Here is a 16,747-nt window from a genome sequence, read left to right as displayed (position 1 = left end):
AGAACTTCTGCAAATTTATACATTAAAATCAAAATCAAAACAATAACTACATATTGAAAGCTAGCTTTGAGATCGTGTAAAAATTTTCAATTTTCACCGCTGTATTTCTTAAATCCTAATAAAATATACATTAGCTATTTTGATTGCACAAAATATGAATGTTCAAAAGCTAAGATTTCAATCGCAGAATATAAATTTTACTCTCTTAGTATACGATTTTGAATTTAGAAATATATATATATATAAATAAATTTAAAAAAAAAAAAAATATATATATATATATATATATACATATATATATATATACATATATATATATATATATATATATATATATATATATATATATATATATATATATATATATATATATATATATATATATATATATATATACATCTATATATATATGTATATATATATATATATATATATATATATATATATATATATATATATATATATATATATATGTATATATATATATATATATATATATATATATATATATATATATATATATATATTTAGATTAATGTTTTTTATAAAAACGTTAAGGTTGCTACCATTTGCCAATTTATGGAACGACATTTTCTGATAGCTGAGCCTAAATGAAATTTTAAGATTTCCGAACTCTGAGTTGATTCAGTAAGACGTTGCTGATTTCTGCAAATTGTGATGGGCACGTGACTCATCATTGAAGAAGTAATGGTGAACAGGCATAGTGCTGACCACTTCATTATTTTGTATGCCAATGTCACAGAAACTGCCACACGGTCACAATAACATGCTGTCTAAGGTGTGGCGTCTTTTTTAATGTGGGGTGTGGCGTTTTGTGAAGATGTGAGACAGTGAGAAGGGAAGGGGAACGATAAAAATCGTCAAACGTGACGTCATTTATGGATGACCCCGAAATCCAGAGTTATTCAAGAATAAAGGTCTGTCAATTACGAAAGGATAACTTCATATCTTTTTAAAAAATATGGTTATGTACTTTTTAATGCACTTTATGCTTACTTATGAATAAAGTAATGTATGAATTAATTTAATACTTAAGCAATCAATCTTGTTTGCAACAATGTAAATCAAATATAGTCAAGATTATAGAAAATAGTTTTATAGAACTATTCTGTATTCGAATATGTATTATTACATGGTTGAAGAGAGCAAGTACAATAGCATGATGTTATACATTAAAACACATGTTGTTCAGTTCTTGCTATAGATCCTTGAATCTGCATTATAAAATATATTATTTCAGCCGTTTTGGTTATACTTAGCTTGTTAATGTTATTTTTGATAGATTTTAAAAATTGTATTGTTTTAATCATATTTAGAGTCATTATGTCAGTTAAATTAAAATGTGTTCACTGTTATTAAGCATTTTATATTACAATTAAGTGTCTTAACATGAATGAATGGAAATAAATTTATTAAACTTTAATTTTTGTTTGCAATTATTTATAAGGACTTATTATTTTCTTCTATTTCGGTAATTTCCTGCTGAATATTATTGTTGGTAAGCTGCACCACAGATCGTCAGTTAAGAAATTGTAACTTCGTTTTTTTAATGTGAATATCTTTTATATTATTATGTACTTTATATACAGTTTATGCTTACTTATGAATAAACTAATATATGAAACAACATAATGTATCTATTTTTGTATGTATGTAAGTCAACTATAATCAATAATCTTATATAATAATGTTATTTTCACTATGTATTATTACCTGATAAACAGAGCAAGCACTATAACACAAATATATTAACAAATTATTATATTGTAATTAACGTAATTATTCGCTACAATTTATAATTAATGAGATCGGCTGTGTACAGTGTTTTCGCAACAAGTCCAACATTTGTTAATATAATATATATTGTTAATGTTTTTTTTACTAGCTTTAATCTTAATAAAAAAAAATTGCCGATCTCATTTATCTTTCATAAAATGCCACTACTAAAAGATTTTCGTTTGTCTGCCTGCCTGTCCTTTATGCATTAATACAAAACTGAACCAATCGTCAAGAAACATTGGGAAGTAGTTTAGATAGTTAAGAACACATATTTCAACTGACTGTGAAATTCTTTCACAACCTCACACAAGAGAAGCTGTGCCTCCCCCTCAAAGAAAAGCCAGAAAGAAACTCTGGCTACTGTAACGTTTTCTGCTATTAATATTGTCTTTATTTCGTTTGGAGGGCAGCGCCCTGGAAGTAAGGTGGTTCAGTTTGTCACCTTGAGTTTTCCCAGAGGCTTTCATAGCACCTGGGGTCAGTTGATTTGGCGTCCTGCGCAAGGGGTCATGGTTACTGTTTTATACAATGGCCAAACTGAACAGTCGCGCCAGCCGGCGCCCCGGGTTCCCCAGTGAGAATTGCTGCACATATACTTGTTTGAAAGAGCGCCATGCCATAGGGAAACGGAGAGCTATTATAATCGATGACTTAATAAAAATAAGGGGTGTCCATCAGCGCCTCAGCAGTAGTGTACCTTTGGGCGCCCCCGAGTCTCTACATTATGATAATGCTATGTAGATATATGCCCTTTGGGTCAGTAACTTAGCTTTTCTTAGTATCAAACATACAAAAGCAGCTAAAATGGACCTCAGGGAAAATATGAATCATTGAAAATTTGACAGAAAGAAAACAACAAATCGAAATAAATCATCAGCAACAATTTATACATTTGTGTTTGGTTAGTGGCGTCACAAGGTTCGGTATCACCCTGTGTCACCCGAACCCCACCCCATGGTGTTACGCCTAAATTGTGACACCTCCGCCCCCGCCTTGTGAGGCTACTATGTGGGTTACTTAAATGTGTATTTGTTAGTTTGCTTTTACATAAACGTGATAAACAATCAAAGGTGTTTTACGTTACGGGGTACTACATAATAACACCGTATAAATACACAGTTAGAACGTATAACACACATTTTAAACATTGACGAAGGGGCCCAATGATACTGTTTGCATAGGGGCCCGAAAATCCTAGCTACGTCACATCAATACACTATATTACAATTACATTTTTGAATATATGCCAAAAGCAACGCATTAAAACTAAAACATTAGCTGATCTGAATAGTCCAAAAAAGAAAAGCAGGCTAAAATCGGAGTCAATGGCCTCAATGGCGCATAACCAGTTGACACGTAACGCTTAATTGTGTTGGAGGCGTGGTCGAGTCGGCAAAAAGCTCATGGTTGATAAATTCGAACAAAGTCTCGAGTTCAAACCCACTGGCAGATACATCTCGATCCCCTTTAACACTAATAATTAAGAACGAAGAAGAAGAAGAAAGAGTGGGGACATCGTATATTAACAATGACCGATAAAAAACTTTTACTTCGAAAAATAGGGAAAATCACAACAATTGTTTTATATGATAAAATACTAAAAACGGTCAATGGAGTATAGCGTAGTTGTTTATTTATAACTATAACATCCCCTAACACCACAACACCCTGAATCTACTAATCCAAATTAAAAATAAAAGTATTAGCTTAACTACCAATTACAAGCAATCATTTGTTTGAATATTAATAAAACCAAAATTCATTTTGTACTTATTTCTTAAATGTTTTTAAAAATCAGTTTTGTTTGAAAAATGAGCGTTCAGGCAAAACCCAATTTGGAACCAATTGGAACCAGATTTTCAAGTTTATGGTAGATGTTAGATTTAATGTGTCGTGTATCGTTATGTTTTATCCAATACTATGTTTTCCTCATCTGTTGTATAAGTGTTTAAGTTTTTTTTAGATATTGGGATTTTTTTGCGTTGTTACCAATAAGTCGTTACGGTGCTCACCCAAAAGTTAACATTAAACTAATTTGTACTAGACTACCCGTTATGTTTGGATAACTTTGAGCTTCAAGGGTCATCCATAAATGACGACTTGTTTATTTGGCGATTTTCATCTTTCCCTCCCCTCCCCACTGTCACACATTTGTCACAAAAAGCCGGAACCTAGATTTAAAAAGACGTCACATCTCAGACATATTAGTATTTTTTAAAACACCCATTTTGATTCAACATGGGTCTGACCACACTAACCCTTCATATGATGCGGTAAGAGAAACAGGTGAACTGTGTTTATCTCAACCAAGCGATTTTATTAATAGAAAGACACCTCGCTGAAAGACACCTCTTAAATGAATAAAATAACTTTCGAATACAAAATATATGTACATTGTGCTAAGTTAACGGTGACGTTATGATAGAATGACAGCAAAACACACTATACTGTGTTAATCAGAGCGCGACATCAGTACTGCAGTCGGCCAAGAGATGTGTATGAAACTAGGATGTAAGATATATTAGCCTGGGTAGATATTATTTTGCTTTTTGAGACTTTGTTACTGAAACAGATGTGCAAAATTTAATACTTTTTACTTTAACTACCATTATTCTATGAGTATTAACTAATTGACTGTTCTATCAGTGTTGTGATTTAAAAGGTAAGTAAAATTGTCGTTAGGTAAGAAATTTTTTATAAATTGTATACTTTATTGTTTTATATTTCTCAGAATTCTCAATTCTGACTATGTTTCATGTTACTTTTAAAAACCAGTTGAATGCAGATCGAATATAATTTAGAGTTAGACACATTCACATAAGAGAATTATTTAATGTAGCTCAAACTATTTAAAAATAAAACAATTTTACTACTAGGAATATTTAAATAGTAACATTGTTTGATTTTCATATAGTTTAAGCTGCATTTCCTTAGACGTGATTTAGCTTGTGCTAGAGTGAACTCAGAATGACTGAATTAAAACATAATAATTTAACCATTAAATATCGATTTATGTTGCAAGCAAAACAAAATATAGGTTTCCTTGTAATAGACAGTATTTAGCTTTGTAATATAAATTTTAATGTTGTTAATATGTTTGTCGAAATACAACTTTGTGCTATTAGCGCTTTATCCCTTGACAATATGAATTAAATATAAAACACCTTGACTCGAATTGACTTGCATTGCAATTAGGACAGCAATTTGTGACACAGTAGTATCTAACAACCCCCTATCTGAACAGGACCTCCCCGTCAAACTTTCTGAGGCTTTATATTTATACTTCACTACTTTTGTCTTGTCTTAGTGTGGTGCGATTATTTCAATATAATCATATGTACTTTAAGATTTCTAAGTTTTTATAAAAAATAATCATATGTAATTTAAGATTTCTAAGTTTTTATAAAAATAATCATATGTAATTTAAGATTTCTAAGTTTTTATAAGAATAATCATAATATGTATTTTAAGATTTCTAAGTTTTTATAAAAAATAATCATATGTAATTTAAGATTTCTACATTTTTGTAAAAATAATCATATGTAATTTAAAATTTACAAGTTTTTATAAAAAATAATCAACCCTTTTTTTTTAAAAGTCCCATGAAACATCAACATAATATTTGAGGTTTGTAATATTATTAAATTAAGAATATGTTATTTTCCGATTTCAACTTTATACAAAATATACAAAAAATAAATCGTAACTTGTAAAGAGAACAGGTAGCTTATATATGTGTTTAATATTATTAAGACTTACTGGTACGGGCGATTAGATCGCAAGCGCTTTGTTCATAGACAAATATCGATTTTAATTAAGTTGTTTATATAAGGGGATGGAGTGGTCTAGCGGTAGAGATCTAGACTGCTAACCCGTAAATCTCGAGTTTGAATTTAGGTTGAAGTCAGTAGATAATCCCTGAGTCCGCCCAGCTCTGATGGGTACCCAACTTACATTAGGGAAAGTAAAGGCAGCTGGGCGTAATGTTGACTACACCATCCCTTAATATGCCGAGGTCACATAATTAACTTTATTCTACGTGGGTTTATATGGCTGGGGGGGTGTACTGAATTTTATTTTTCAAACACCAAGGTATACTCTCTTTCTTACTTAGCTGTATCCAAATAGTCTCCACTATAGTGTGTAGTTGCTAATCAAATATTCATTGTTATATTCTCGTATAGCAGTCATGTGAGTTATTTTTAAACTCCGCATATTATTAAGTAAAATCTCTCACGATTCCATTGTGTTGCTGAATGACTCGACACAAAGAGTTTTTTTTTTTTAAATCTAAAACTAATTATAGCATCTACACGACACAAAATCAACCAACACTTGCAAATAACCCAGTACACGTCTATCTAACACAAGGACAGCAGCTAAACAACCTTCATACAATTTAAACCGGCTGCAACCGGTTCATCCAGCAACCTTACCGACACTCCTCCATGTTTTAGTTGGGGGGGGGGGGGGTATTTGTATTTCTAACACCAATGTATATGTTGTTTATATTTAGCTGTATTCACATCGTCTTCGTTATTGTGTGTATTTCCTATCGAAATAGTCTATATTACATTCATACATAGCTACCATGTGAATTATTAAAATAAATCACACATTATAAAGTAAAATATCGTTGTACAAGCACGACTACATAGTGTAGCTAGATAGCTCGACGTGTTTTACATGCAAACAACAACACTACTTGTAGCACAATGTGTGACTTTGTAAAATCTAAATCTAATTTTAGCCTCCGCGCGACCCTAACTTAACCAACCGATGCAAGTAGCCCAGTACACGTCTATATACCACGAGGCCTACAGCTAAAGTGGCGAACAGCCTTATATAAGTTTGAACCAGATGCGACAGTTACATTCAGCAACCTTACCAAGACTTCTCTATTTCGTTGAACCGTTGTCAACTAGGTACATGGTGTGCAATCATGGTTATGGCGATAAGTGTGTGGGTTTTACTTCTAAATCATCACTAAACAAGTTTATTTTATGTAAGTAGTCTTCTTTTGACTCACGATTACACAATGTTAAATGCTAAAAAAACACAATTAATCACAATAAAAATGAATTACTAGTATTTAGAAATGTATGTTAAAAAATTCACTATTTTTGGTAGGTATCGCATGTGTTTATATCAGGGGTCTCCAAACTACGGCCCGCGGGCCGGATCCGGCCCGCGAGGTCTTCACATCCGACCCGCGGATGTCTTTTTGTCCATGTTTGTTTTTGATGGCTGAGGAACTTTGCGCAGAAAAAAACAAAGACATGCCTGGAAGAAACTGGCCCCCGAATTGAAATTTGATAGTTAATGCGGCCCTCGGACTGACAAGTTTGGAGACCCCTGGTTTATATGAACTATAGTTTTCATTTCATAATCAACTTCATCATCATCATTCCTTTGTGCCCCCTAGGGAGTTAAGGGTTGCAACCACACATTTCCAGCGGACTCGGTTTCAGGCTGCCCCCTTTATCTGTGCCCATGTAAGACCAGCTGTTTTCGCCTCTTCTTCAACCGTTCTTTTCAAAGTTTTACTTGGCCGGCCCACCCTCCTTTTTCCCTGGGGATTCCAGTCCACAGCATATTTTGCGATGTTTTCTTTTTCTCTTCTTAATATATGTCCGATCCATCCCCATTTACAGGCATCTTTCTCTATTGGCTGTTGCTTTAAAATTTGCCACAGGTCTTTGTTTGATATTTTGTCTGGCCATATTATTTTAAGTATATGTCGTAAGCATTTGTTTACGAATGTCTGTAGCCTGTCAGTATTTGTTTTCGTAACCCTCCAAGTCTCCGAGCCATAGAGCAACACTGCCTTGACATTTGTGTTGAAAATCACAATTTTGCTCATAATCAACTTAATTAAACAAATTAAGCGGGAGTGATCCCCCATAAACTTTCTCGTATATTCTTATATAACACCACAAGGAAAGGTAACTCGGGATATAGACATGCTTTTAACCAATTTTTATAAACAAACTTTTTAAAACAGAATATAATCTCATGGGAAAAAATTGCGCACCAAGTAAACAGCAAACAATGTGTACGTTGTAATGCGAAATATTAATACTTAATAAATGCATATATTTCTTTGAGAAATCAGAAATAGTGTAAATTACTACTTATGGTCACCAGAAATATTCACAATTTATAGAATACAGAGATATAGATATTTTACTTATATGTGAAATTTGATCTATCAACCAAAAACGGTACAAAGTATACTCGAATAAGTTCCACTTCCCATTATCAGAAATCGCTAAACTTAAATACAGATTAATTTAATTTGATGTAATACTTATATATGGAATTTCATCAGCCTAGCTATAAAGGTACTCGAGTTATCGAGTTCACAGACACACACATAGATATACAGATAGAATTGAAAACCTAGTTTTTCCGACTCGATTACGCGTAAAACGCCAAAATAAAAAAAAATCAGGATTTAGAATTTTCTCCCGATTAAAATAAATCCCCTATAGGCCTAGTCATTATTAGACGAAGTATTGATTTATAAAAATGGTGAAAGCTTTCAAAATTTCCTGTGAACTTTTTGCTTACAAGAAAGTAAAAATATCCAAACGCGTTTAAAAATATTCGTTTTTTATTTGTAGGCTCTGTCTTGTTTTTATTGGTGACACCATGTAAGGTTATTTACCAATCTTACATATAAAAGTAAAGTACCCCTTCAATCTTTATCTCCAATGCACCAAGGAGAATTGAGTTTACTTGTTTCAGTGACTTCCATATATGAAGAAATAATATGGTCAGCACTATACCCAGCTGTCTTAAGTTTAGCTATCTTAAGTCAATTGTTCATTAAATAGTAGTGGACTTAGGACCCACTTTTCTGGTAACTCCACATGCATCCTAAAGAGCTACAAATTTTTTTATGTCGGATCTAAAATACTTCAATATGGCCTATTCTTAATTAACGCTGATATAAATGTTCATACATTTGAAAGTTACCTTACGGCTTCATCTGTCCATACATCATAGAACTATGGCAACATATCAAGCGTGACGTTGGGTTTTAACCAGGAAGTCAAATGTTTACGGCCCGTTACGGTGGTTGTCCCAGGCTGACGTGTTCTGTTACATTGGTATCATTGATGCTGTCCTGTACACAGAGAAACTGTTCGGTACACAGCGGAATTATTCGTTTACTGGTTAAATTGTAGCATACATCTTTCCTTGGATTAGCCAACTTACATAATGTGAGCCGCCATATAATCTTTTAATTTGCTTCCTTGCTAAAACATCCCATTTGCTCTAAGGTGGATTGTGTAAGTAGTGACCCAAATTTCTTTATACGTTTTATCTAGCTTTAAATTTCCTCGTCCTCCATTGTGTTGATAAAGTCTTTAAAGTGGAAAGATCATAGGTTATATTTCGAGTACTAAAACGTCAGTTGCTGGAATTACATGTTAAATTCATTATAAACGATATAGTTAATGCCATTGTGTTTGTATTGCACACATTTAAAAAGAATATCAACATAAAACAGAAAAGCATTATAAAAACACGTTTACGAGGATATGCTAGTGAAGTTTTCTTATAAACAAATTTTCGTTTTATAATCGTAAAAATTGTTTCAAAAAGTTAAATTATGTTGAATAAGCTCCCCATAACGTTCTCGTATAACTTGATACCAGTACATTTTTGCACGGCAATTCCAGTGGAATCGTGCTATAAACATGTGTTGTAAATGTGCGGCAAACGTTTTATCATTCGAAACAATTTAAGGCGAACAGTTGTTATAATGCGCTGCTTTATAACAAAAGCCGATCTATCACGTCTTTCTGCAATCTAGTCCTACTCACCAAAATGACACATCTTTATTTGAATGTTTCATCAGTGCGTTACCAATAGGTATGTTAGACGTGTGAACTTTTTAAATGGTACTGAGTTATTAAATGTAATCAGTTACGCAGGTTTGTCCACACTACTGACTAGACGCCCCTGAACATGCTGAATGAACGTCTTGATTGTACGTTGATGTGACGAAGATGTTTATAAGGAAGTGTGTAGGTCCGGAGAGATTATGTGCGAGGGTGGCCTCCTCTTGGAAGTGCTCTGCTAGCGAGAAAAACAAGTGTGTGAACGAGGGAGTGTGTAAGCAATGTGTGGTGTAGTGTCAACTCAGTGTAGCTAGTCGTCGTTTTTTTTTCTTGTTTCAAGGGTTCTTCTTGTAGTTGATGAAAATTATACTTCAACGAGCCGGCCAGCGGCATAACATACGCCGCTATTTAGTTGTTGTTTTTTCTACTTTTCAGTAATTCATAATTTGTGAATTCGACAGTACCAACGCTGACACTGAAAATATTTCTTTAAAACACTATAAGTAGCTAGTTAAGGACCATAACCCCCCCCCACCTTCCTCCCCACCCCCCTACGTTTAAAATCGTTTCAAACTAAATTATCTGCCCCTAATAGCCGTCACTAAACCCAACTCCACGAAGGTAAACATAGCGTGAACAACAGCTCACTAAGATCATGTAGGGGTGGGGATGGTAGGGAGCGCGCTTGCAGCTTCTTTTCTAACGGCTCTCAGAAGAGAATTATATATATAGATGTTACAAATTCATCGTGTGTTTTGTGTTCTTTATTACTGTTACACCTGGCCCCAAACGAGCCAAAAATAATTAGAAAGCCGAGTGTAACAGTTGATCACCCTTTGTAATATTGAAGTAGAACAAACCTAGTCACCACCCAGACATAGGAAGCCGCCATTTACACAACTGTAGGGGTGCAAGGAGCAATGTATGTGTCGGTTTTGTCATTGAGTGTCATTGTTTAGTGGGATGCATTAAAATACACAACCGCCGAGTCATTTTGATATTAAAAAGCAACCTGTACTCAAAATTGAGTTTTCAAGTTTAAATACGGTAAAAGAAAGTTCCGGTTATTGACGATATGATTTAAAACATACGTGATACTATTCAAGCTAACTGAAACTGTGCTCATTGTGTTTACTTAGAGCCAGAAAATTTAGCTTTTTAATGACTTGAACGTTTGAAACAGAAACGTGGTAGTCCATGAAAGTCGCCGGGTTTGTTATGAACAAAGTGAATGATTCATGTGACGTCACTATCAATAAAGTAATTGTTCTGATTTTTTAAAATAACGAAAGTGGTGATTCTACCAATCAATATATCAATAAATTAATTGACATCTTTAAATACGTATGTTACAATACTACACATAGTGCCGATGCTCTCATGTAACCAAATAGACGAACAATAGAGAAAACATAGGGAAGGTAAAAAAGATTCATAGTGAACGACCTTGACGTCACAAAACCAAACGAAATCTGTACAGTTCTAAAGCCACACATGTCTACACAATAAAATGACATCTTTAAATCTAGATTAAACAGAATTAAAAAGCCAATGCCGAAAAGAATACACGATAATATGGACGTCAACGACACTTGATAATACAGACGCTAACTTTACCGCCTAATTTATTTGTCTTATCTTAAAAGTGATCTGCATGCAGAGTATCTTTCAAGCATCTCATAAGGGGGTGGGGGAAAGGTGGCGAAGCCCTCCCACCTCACTTGCATTTACCCCCTCCCCTTTTCACCCCCACATCTATCCCCCATTGAATGAAATACAATTTATGTATATACTTTTATCAGTCTCAGCCACCCGGCCTCAGATAATTTGATTCGCCCCCCCCCCCCCCCCTCTCCATAAAAAAAACTCAAGTACCACCGTCGCTACCGGAGAAAATAAAGTCTGAAAGAAAACATTAACTGCATGACTGAGATTTAGTTGCCAAAATTAGGAAACTGGTCTAGAATATAGAAACAGGCTCTACCATTAGTCTGTATAATCTACCAATCCGACTGGTTTTTCTGTAAGACTTCTTTCTCCCTTGAGGCGGGAGAAGCACTTGCAATTTTATTTTGAGGGGAGGGGGGGAGGAGGTGGATTAACTTTGGAGGAGGCAAGAAACTGGTAAAAGACATTGATTTTTTATTTATGACTCTTTCGTGTATTATGAATACGTTCATAAGCGATACGTGCTTATGTGAAGTCATGTGCTAAGTGGTGCGAGGTGTGGGTTGTGCTATGTGAGGTAGAGGAATGTGGGACGTGGAATGTGGGACGTGGAATGTGGGTCGTGGAATGTGGGTCGTGGACTGTGGGTTTTAATGTATATTTAGGATGTTTTGATTTTTGCGGTGTGTTGTGTAAGATGTTGATGTTCAGCATGTTGGGTGGCGTTTGGAGTGTAAAGTGACGAATGGATCGGTATGGTGAGGGGTTTATTTAGGGGTGACGTATATGGTGTGATGCTGAGTGAGGTGGTGTGGTTTAAGGTGTGGTGATATTTGGTATGCGGATTGATCTATTAAGCGAGTTGTCTTTAGTATGTGTGTTGTGAATCGCGTGTATGTGTGATTGTACGTGACTTGTGCGAAGGCTGTGGTGAGGTTCGTGTTATGCTATGTGACGTCGTGGGACGTGTTTTGCTGGTTAAGGGAGGACGAGAGCTGGGGTCTTATTTTTTAAAAAAAAGTCAACGGGAATTCCATTATTGATTTTTATTTCTACTTATTTTCGACATTTCAAACTGCAGCTACTTTGTTGTAATTTTACACATAAGTAACAATCAAATAATGAGTTTGAACCATTTAAGGTAGTATTGTTTAAATAAATGATTAATTCCCTTTGTGGGTGTTCGATTTAAAAAAGACATTTAAATGAAAATATATTGTTTATTTTAAAAAATATATCTTTGACTGAATGGAGGTTTATCATAACTATAATAATAAATAGCTCCTAACATTTATGTTTAATTAACTTTAAATTGTTTTAAGGATGGTTAATTGAATGAATGATAAATAATTCAACTTAATTAAATTAAAACATAATACTATTAAAACAACAGACAGGCGTTATGTTTTAAAATCTTTTATTTGATATATGAGCTTTATTTTATGTTTCTTCTTAAATATTTGTATGTTCAAAACGCATCAACCTTCGAAACATAAGAGATTGTACTTAACCTTAGCAGCGAACATAATATTTTGTCAGGGGCGTAGCCAGGATCGTCTCAAGGGGGGGGGTGTTCCAATTTTTACCCGGGGACAAACTTTCGATTTGCACCCCCCCCCCCCCCCTCAAACTTTCGATTTGCACCCCCCTCCTCAAACTTTCGATTTGCACCCCCCTCATACTTTTTATATATACCGAGGGGTCTATGGGGGGGGGGGGGGTTTATGACCCCCCCTAACCCCCCCCCCCTGCCTACGCCACTGTATTATGTGAATTAATGTAATAATCTACAGTGAAACATGATTGCTAAAGTAAAGTCTATACATTAACAATAGTAACAATGGAGAATCGTGAGTCTTATTTGTATTTGCAAGAGCAATCGTACATATTTTCTACTATTATTCTAGTTTTTGATAACTTAGTGGATCTACATTTTGTACTTCAATACAAAATGCTTATTAATCAAATCATATTTATTTTCCTGGTTAATGATTTCAAAATAAGTATTAGTTTAAAGTTTAAATGATGAAATATTTTTTTTACAATCGTAAAAACGCTCGAAAAAGTATAGGTGTTACGTCAACGATTTCTTATTTATATTGATTAGTTCAAGTAAAACTTAGAGTGTCTCAATATATTGCTCTGTTAGTTGACAGTCTTATATTGTATTAGAGCCACGTGTGTTGGATCAACGTGCTCTATTCTCTTATATTCTCTAGTCTTTGGTTAATCTAAGCGCTGGATTAAACGCTTATTTGTAATCTCAGTTTGAAAAATTCAAATACATTACATAAGTAGTTTGCTCTATAAATAATAGATTACATGAAATAAGAAAAAAATTAATCAAAGATGAATGTATATGGTTTATGATACACCCTGATTTATTTACGTTATTTGGGCAGGATTATGCAATACATATTTTTAAAAAAAACGTTTGGTAAAACATAAAATTTGTGATCTCAAATGTGGGTTCATTTATTCTTTTAATTTCTTAAATAAAACGCTTATACTAGTATCCGTTGATATTTCATTATGAGTTATATATTTAAATATAAATTATTGCTGTTTTTTTATTTCGAATACTATAAACTAATTTTTGTTCACCACAAAGAATACCAAAATCAAGTTTGTGCAGTATAGTTAAACAGGTCTGCTATATATTTTTAAAGCTGATTATATAGTTACACTAAGGTAGCAGGACCTGGTTTGGGTTGGTTTGAACATGAAATCTTATCCACTGACACCTGAGATCTCTGTCATTAAATCTTATCCATGGACACCTGAGATCTCTGTAATTAAATCTTATCCACTGACACCTGAGATCTCTGTCATTAAATCTTATCCACTGACACCTGAGATCTCTGTAATTAAATCTTATCCACTGACACATGAGATCTCTGTAATTAAATCTTATCCACTGACACCTGAGATCTCTGTAATTAAATCTTATCAACTGACACCTGAGATCTATGTCATTAAATCTTATCAATTTTAGCACAACGGGACACACGTAGTTAGGCTACATCCAGGTCAAACTTTACATTTCAGTGAATTGGTGGGACTGCAGCGGATTTATCTACACTCATCTATACATGTATCAAAACATTCAATGACGTATTATTCGATCGCTGCTGCAGGATTTAACTTTGCTCTATACTCTATAGTGTTAATATGTGTAGCACATTGTGATCGGCACCAATAGACACAATATAATAATTGTTTTATTTTTAACAATACCAGCAATCAATAATATGTTATGTGTATGTAGGTGTGTGCGGGGAGGAAGAGGGACATGTAAAAAAGTGTTGAATCCCGGTATTATTAGTCCAAGCTTTCGTCAATGTTAGAAATCTACTCTTGTCTGGCCATACATAATCTGATTATACACTCAGTTGTCATATCCACACTACACATTAATGTCATATCCACACTACACATTAATGTCATATCTACACTACACATTAATGTCATATCTACACTACACATTATTGTCATATCCACACTACACATTAATGTCATATCCACACTACACATTAATGGCATATCCACACTACACATTAATGTCATATCCACACTACACATTAATGTCATATCTACACTACACATTAATGTCATATCTACACTACACATTAATGGCATATCTACACTACACATTAATGTCATATCAACACTACACATTAATGTCATATCTACACTACACATTAATGTCATATCCACACTACACATTAATGTCATATCCACACTACACATTAATGTCATATCAACACTACACATTAATGTCATATCAACACTACACATTAATGTCATATCTACACTACACATTAATGTCATATCCACACTACACATTAATGTCATATCCACACTACACATCAATGTCATATCTACACTACACATTAATGTCATATCTACACTACACTTTAATGTCGTATCTAACAGTTTCACACTTTACCACTTTGTCCAATCACTTATGGTACAGTTATCACGTGATGTATTTCACGTAAGTAGTAATTAGCTAGAATAAACTTAAATGAGTGCCCTTTAAGTTAAGCCTCAATCAAACGTATTTGAAGATTCTACAGCATAGCGGAATGTAACAGACTGTAATAGAATGCATACTAGTCTCTATGTATCTAGCTAAGGTAAAATTATTATTCCAGCTGTACCGGTTACAATGTAATCGTGAAATGCATGGACCAGTCAAGTTAAAACACGGTTGATGGTATATACATTTTTTAGAATACAATTGAAAATACAGTCCGCCGTCCAAGAAAGGGATATTTAAATTATATATATATATATATATATATATATATATATATATATATATATATATATATATATATATATAAATAGGGGCGTAGGGGGTAGGGGCGAATATGAATTTACCTCAATTAGATGCAACCAACAGACTTTGCTTTAGACAGTTGCTTGAATGTTAAACTATTTTAATTTACGTAACATCATCTCTGCATTTATAATTTTTTAACTAAGCTCATGTTATTCAAAAATTGCATTTTTTTTTAATATGAGGATTTTCTTTTGTTTTAGTGTTTTACAGGTTCTAACACCTGGTAACGATGATGTGTGTTATTTGAAAAACAATGTTAAACATTGAAGGTAAACCTATCTAGTTTTTCAATGTTTTAAGACTTCTTAAACAAAACAAAACAAGTTTATCATATATGTTTTATAATGGTTAAGACACCATTATCACATATGTTTTTTTAATATAGTACTGTACATAGAATAACGACTTTCCTTTCAAAATTATACACAATTAACAGTTAAACAAAAGCAATACAATTTTGATTTTTTTTAAAACATTTATAACAATACAATCTTTATATTTTAATATTATTTCTGTAAAATGTAAGGTGTATTGTATAGTTGTGTTAATTTGAGTTAATTTATGTAAAATTTACAACTATTCACTTGGAAAAACACGAAATATAAATTAAACAGGGACTACAGGCAAACGTAACGTAACATAACACAGCTCCAATTCTCGCCGCATTAATGATTATCGACATATCGATTTTATCGATTATTTAATTAAAAATTCAAATAATAGCTACTAGAAAAACATCCAATTAAAAAAGTATTTTAGGTAAATAGCCTGCTTAACGTATTAGCTAAGGTTTATTTTTTTTTCAATGGAAGTTACCTGACTCGCATGATGTGTGTTCAGTAGCAAAGTTTGTCTGCTGGACAGTGTGCTGGTGACGTTTGCCTGAGGCACTTGTGATTTAGTTTGCTCACACACAGCAGTTTATTTTTAGCAGGTAAAATAGGTTCCTTATTGTTGTTTTTTTTTTAATTTATCATTAGCAATATATAAGACGAAAACAAAATGTAGCTAAAGAAGATTCTAAAACGGTGATGTATGTTTGATAGTAAATTTGTAAACATAAACCTGTTCACATAAA

General features: G+C 33.3%; 2 protein-coding genes across 2 annotated transcripts in view; both read left to right on the top strand.

Annotated features, from left to right (window-relative positions):
* The window catches only part of LOC131946834 (uncharacterized), a 102,345-nt gene that overhangs the window by 52,559 nt on the left and 33,039 nt on the right, over nucleotides 1–16,747 (top strand). The gene's annotated exons all lie outside the window — the stretch shown is intronic.
* The window catches only part of LOC131946838 (ankyrin repeat domain-containing protein 50-like), a 162,531-nt gene continuing 161,679 nt past the window's right edge, over nucleotides 15,896–16,747 (top strand). Inside the window, exons 1-2 of the mRNA XM_059307810.1 lie at nucleotides 15,896–15,938; nucleotides 16,482–16,603. The gene's annotated coding sequence lies outside the window, so the exon portion shown is untranslated. The remainder of the gene's footprint in view (nucleotides 15,939–16,481; nucleotides 16,604–16,747) is intronic.

The sequence above is a fragment of the Physella acuta genome, unplaced genomic scaffold (genome assembly GCF_028476545.2).
Source record: "Physella acuta isolate Inbredline_101_S28 unplaced genomic scaffold, ASM2847654v3 ptg000572l, whole genome shotgun sequence".
In the NCBI taxonomy this organism is placed as follows: Eukaryota; Metazoa; Mollusca; class Gastropoda; family Physidae; genus Physella; species Physella acuta.
This window is presented reverse-complemented; position numbering and strand designations above follow the sequence as displayed.